Source organism: Mauremys reevesii, linkage group 1, assembly GCF_016161935.1.
Source record: "Mauremys reevesii isolate NIE-2019 linkage group 1, ASM1616193v1, whole genome shotgun sequence".
Taxonomy (NCBI): Eukaryota; Metazoa; Chordata; order Testudines; family Geoemydidae; genus Mauremys; species Mauremys reevesii.
In genome coordinates this window covers 220,974,898-220,980,897 of record NC_052623.1, presented here as the reverse complement: position 1 = coordinate 220,980,897, position 6,000 = coordinate 220,974,898, and the positions used below count along the sequence as shown (strand labels likewise).

General features: G+C 42.2%; 1 long non-coding RNA gene across 1 annotated transcript in view; it reads right to left on the bottom strand.

The window, feature by feature from the left end:
- Positions 1–338: 338 nt before the first annotated feature.
- LOC120395163 overlaps positions 339–6,000 on the bottom strand; it is a 39,524-nt gene continuing 33,862 nt past the window's right edge. Inside the window, exons 2-3 of the long non-coding RNA XR_005592502.1 lie at positions 2,714–2,819; positions 339–464 (exon numbers count right to left, since the gene is read on the bottom strand). This is a non-coding gene — a long non-coding RNA (uncharacterized LOC120395163). The remainder of the gene's footprint in view (positions 465–2,713; positions 2,820–6,000) is intronic.

Here is a 6,000-nt window from a genome sequence, read left to right as displayed (position 1 = left end):
TCAACATTGTCTCTTGGACTGAAAGTTTGTAGAGGGACCAGGAACAAAAGCTAACAAATACAGTATATTGAATGCAGGGTATTCAGCTAATGGGGTGGTGGCGGGGGGCGGCTTTACAAGAAATTGGTGATAAGTTTTGTCATTATTTATGTGGAAGAGGGTGTAACTAGCATGTTAATAACACTTTCAAATGATGTTAAAAGAAAAGGTGTTCTCTAGAGGAGTCGGAGAAGTCACATAAAAGGGTTAGAAGTATAGATTGGGCCCAACAAAATGAAATCAAGACAAATATTTTATTCCTATACAAAATATGTGCACCTGAAATCTTGCTGACAGTCTTTACATATGAATTGTGGAGAACACAGGCTAGGTATTTTTTGTGTAGAGTTCTTGTCCTCTCGCTCAAAGCCTGAATTTGTTGACTATTATGGCATGAGGAAAAACCCACCTGAGCTGTTTAGGGTCTGCAGAGTGAGCAAGAGTAAAAAGTATGAAACTTTTTTTGGTAATTAAAGACAACAGATAAATACACACAACAGAATGAATTGGTTGAGTAAGTGTCATTTTTACACATTTTTTGAGAGTGCGATCATCCTTTACAGTTGTGTTTTTTGGTGGGGTGTTGTAAGGAATCAGATTGCTTTATTTCAGTTTTCTTAAGGTTTGTTTGGCTTTAACTATTGACATGTTCTAACAACTTTTCTTTTCAGTTTAACTAAGTTTTCTGGAAGCAGACAAAAATAATAAGAATTGCCTACTGAACTTCCTGTTCAATATGAAATTTTAATTCATCCCGATATTCTGGCTCCCATAGACCAATCTATTAGGGCATAATAAAGGTTATGGTTTATTTATTTGTTTGCGCTCTGTGTCAGAAATACACAGCTCTGTCATGCCAATTCCTCATTCAACCCCATCACTCACCTCAGTCCACCAAAGAAAAGTTTAAATTTTCTATCCTATATCCCCCCAGGATGAGCGAGCAGGAGGTGACCTATTTAGAACTGAAATTTCACACTCCTACTCAACAGCAAAGCAGACAAAGAGCTGAGATCACCAAGAACAAAGGTAGCTTGCATTACAAGCTATTGACTGTATACATGCCGGCGTTTTACTTAGGACCACATTAAGACATAGGCACTAGAGGCCCATGACTAGGACCCCATCTCCTAGAGTCATGTGATTACACTGGAATCCCAGCTTTAATTTTAAAAAAAACTAGCCCTCATGTTTGTGAAAAAAAGAAAAAGGCTTAAAAATTTGAATTGGCCATAACCACTGCATTTACACCTGCCGGAATCTGCAAAGAGCTTGAAACAATGGCTCTGAGATGTGTGAGCTGCCCTATTCATTTCAATGGGGTGTTAACATCTGTCTGAGAAGGGAGTGGATTGTCCTGCCACTGCTACTCCAAATGGGCAGTGACACCTGGGGGTGGGAAATTGGAGCTGGAGAGGGGCCCTATGTTGTGGTCTGGACGTACTGACCATGGTCAAAGTTCTTCATCAACTATCTGTTGATTGTTTCTAATGGGGTATTTCAGGAGGTGGAAAATTCTATGTTTGCTTTCTATTGTGCTTGCTAATGTCATGGTACTGGGAGACTTGGGATCCAAATGCAGGAAATAATCATGCAGATGTGGAGAGTTCACAGACTTACTGGCCAAAAAGGAAGTCTGTTTTCCCCAACCACTCATTGGTTGTCAGAATTATTGAGCATCTAATCAAAAAAAGGGGAGAGGGATTGCTCAGTGGTTTGAGCATTGGCCTGCTAAACCCAGGGTTGTGAGTTCAATCCTTGAGGGGGCCATTTGGGGAACTGGGGCAAAAAATCTGTCTGGGGATTGGTCCTGCTTTGAGCAGGGAGTTGGACTAGATGACCTCCTGAGGTCCCTTCCAACCCTGATACTCTATGAAAAGAAGTTCTTATTTTGCAGGTTGCTGTATTTCACATCCTCCTCAATGTTTCACGGCATAAGCCAACTGCTGGGGGTTAGGACAAAACTTCCTATATGGGCAGGCTATTCCATAGTTATCCATAATTGGGAACTTACACTGTCCTCTGAAGAACTGATATGGGCTACTCCTGAAGGCAAGACAGTGGACTAGAAGGACTGTTTGTCTGATATTCTAAGGGAATTGCTGGGTGGGTTCTGGCTTGGAGAATCTGCTGCAGTCTGGACAAGCCCCAGTCTGACCCCAGGTTCTAAGGAGAGGGACTCGGTTTGCCTGTCTTTGTTCTTGCTCTCTTTATTAGATTGTCCTTCTCCTCTGTGAAGGCTCTTTGCATTAATCCTTAGAATCCTCTGCTTGGCTTTGCTGGTAACATCAGGCTTTGGGGTGTTCTGGGTAAGTATTATAGAGAAAACACTAAAACCCAAGTTTCAAAAGCAGCCACAGATTTTGGGGGGGCTCAGTTTTTGAGTGACCAATTTGATACACCTAGGGCCTGATATTTCAGTTGTGCTGAAACTCATCTCTCCCATTGGCTTATGACACTGGTAATGAAATAGATTTTAATCTCTGGGTCAGAAATTCAAATCCAGGTCACTCCAAGAGATTAAAAGCACATTTTTTTGCCATCTGCTGGCACCTGGATGTGAAATGAATTATTTATTATTAGCATTGCAGTAGCACCTAGAGACCCCACTTCATTTTGCTAGGCACTATACAACTATATAACAAAAAGACAGGCTCTGCCCCAACAAACTTACAGACCAAGTATAAGACTATACACAGCAGGTGGATACCAATGAGCAGGTGTCCATCTCAACAGCCAGCACCACAGCTGGGGGTGATTATCTCCATGGTTCACAGTCTCTGCAGGAAGATTAAAATGTGAATAGGTCAGGAAACAACTCATCTCTCATACCAAAACAAAGAGGAGGCACATCCATGGGGCAATGTAGTGAAGCCAGCAGCGTCAGTACCAGTGCTTTACCTGTGCCACAAATAAACCATGATAACCCATGCTGTTCAGGTTGGCAGTTTGTCATCTTTCAGTTACACTACATTTACAGAAGGCCAATTCAGACAAAGCTACTAAACCTACAGTGGCACAGGGGTCCCTGGAGATCCCATCTAAGCGATGGAAAATACTAGTGTGCTGATTACTGCTCATGCTATGCTACTCCATACTGTGTAGTATGAAAATCTTTGTGGTGTCTGAGAACTCTGTAGTAACAATTTGAGCCCCTAGGGAACTGGGATGGCTTCCCCTTTATCGTGGCCCTTACTGGGGCACTTTGTTGCTTGTTAGCCTCTCTTACTTAAAAGGAAACCTTTATCCAGTATTCCCTTAACTCTCTCCACAAATAGACACAGCATGTCTGAAATCATTTCCTATTCTCCCTACAAATGGCAAGGTATGGAAGTTTGGGGTAGGTGTGTCAGGGGAGATTGCACACTGAATATTGGCATTTGCATTCAGGGTGCCCAAGCATATGGCTTTACAGGAGACTCCAGATTTCCTAGAACAGGCCTTGAACATTAAAAACATTTTTAAAATGAAAGAAGAATCTTCTTAGTGTAATTTTTAAAATTATTTCTTTAACATCAAAAATAATTGGAACTGGAAATAATAAACTTACATCTCTTTGTCTTTCTATGGGATGTTATTTTCTGATTTTATATCTAGTATGCAGATGGCAGCAAAACTTCAGCCAGCAGCAGGGAATTCTGGAAAATCTTACCAGCCAGCAAATTATTTTGGAAAACCAAACTCATGAGCTACAGGAAGTCCTAGAAAACCTCACATGGGAGAGAGATCATCTTCAAATCCAGAATACTAATTTCTTGAAAACTTTGCAGTCAAAAGGTACAGGACCTTGCCTTTGGCAGACAACTGTGTTTCTTGTATTTAACTTTAGTCTTGGTAATTTTTAACAGAACTTCTGAAATTGCATGGAAAAAGTGGAAAAATTAGGTTTTTTGTTTCTAAATTTCCCTCATTTTTTAAATTCAATTTTTTTTAAAAATCAACTAGCTCTAATGCTAGAAGCTCTATTTCTAACCAGAGAAATATAACTCAGATCACCCAACCCCCAAGTCTCTGCTGGATTTGGTGGTGGTGATCAGGAGCCAGTTACAGCTCCCTAGTCCCAGTGCTGGTTTTACACAGACCCCAGCCCTGGGGGCGTTAAGGGCATCTGGGGTTCTGTGGCCCTTCCCACTCTCTCTCCAAATATGTACCCTGTGCCAGGTTTTTGCACATGGTGTTTGCCAGCAGGAAATCCCCCACTCCAAGGATATCCCTAGAAGCCAGTTTCCACCCTCTTGCACTACCAGAGTGGCAAAAGAGAGCAGCGTCTGCACCATGGTCTGATTCTAATAGCTTCCAGCACTTCTGTAGTCCAGGTGATGAGATTTTACATTAATTAGAATGCTTTACTTTTGTATAGGAACAAGGAGAATCTGACAATGTGCTCCTTGTGTACACTTTCTTCAAGGAAAGGGTGAAACAACTGATAACATACATAAGGGCCTACATTTTCTGTTGGCATAACTCTATTGAAGTCAATGGTATTTTGCCAGCAGAGAATTATCCCATTATGTGTTGCAGGAAGAGAATTGGATGAAAATGAAGAAAAATATGGTTTTTTTTAAATATTATTAAAACTCTTGAATTAATTTTTCAATTAATATTATTCTACCTACTCCATACAGGAACATTAAATCCTATCTCAACACAGAATATGGTTCTGAATCAACATCAGCTGCTAATGAACAAAGAGATTGAGGGGCATTATGCGAATTAACTCACCAGCTGTTCACCTCTGGAGAGCAGCATTCAAATGCTGGATTTCTAGTCACAAGTAATATGAGTTTGTTGCAAATAGTTTCTCAGTCATTATAGCCCTTATTAAACAAAGCACTTGAACATGTGGGTCAGTCCCATTAATTTCAGTGCAATGTAAGCATGTGCTTAGGAGCTTTGCTGCATTGGGGCCAAAATAACTAAGGGTATGTCCACACTTAAAATGCTACAGCAGCACAGCTGTGCCACTGAAGTTCTTCAATGAAGACACTGCCTCTGCCAATGAGAGGGGTTCTCCCATCAATGGCGGTAATCCACCTCCCCATGAGATGGTAACTAGGTTCTTTCACTGACCTAGTGCTGTCTACAGTGGGGGTTAGGTCAGCTTAACTATGCTGCTCAGGGATGTGGATTTTTCATACCCTGAGTTACATAGTTAAACTGACTTAATTTTCTAATTGTAGACCAGGTCTAAGAATGCTGTAAAATGTTCAGCTTTGCTGAACTGGGGACTCTTCATGCAGTAAGCCTCTGTGTGCTTCAGTCAGCTATCTGTACATGCAATTTCAGCCAGTTCAACAGTTCCCAGAGTAAACTGATTTTTGGGGAATTTTCCATCACCTATTTCAATGGATAATTCCAAACCAGCTCTACAACTTGCCTTATATAACGTTGGCATATTGACCAGCTCACAGTTTGTCTCTCTCGCTAGAAAGGGAGTGAAAACTTGTAAGGGCAGCCTGGCATGCTGGAGGAGTGGGCAATTTAAGCTTCCACTCTTTCTGCTTCAGCCCCTCACTCCTCCCCTTCCAGCACACCCAACTGCTTCTCTTCACTTCCCATAGCCACAGGATGCCTCCTGTGACAGGGTAGCTGGTCCCGGTCAATAGACCAGGCCTAGTGCCCCTGTGACACAGTAGGTGAGCCTAATCCAGCCAGTTAGAAGGGGTTGGGATACATCTGGGACTATAAAGGACTGCTAGAGGCCAAGCAAAGGAGAGAGTGATTGGGTGAGGCAGTGCCTATGGATGGAAAGGCAGGGTAGTGTGGTGCTAGCTCCTGTGGTGAGTCCCAAAGGAAAGCACTAAGTGCTCAGGGAGGCAGCCCTGAGTCTACTGCTCCAAGAAGGGAACTGAGCTGACTAGAGCTGGGAAGCTGCCTGGTGCAAGGTGCTGGAGACTCTGGGAAGGGTGGCACAAAAGCCTGAGAACGAAGAGTGATTTTCTGTTTGTTTACTCACTTGTG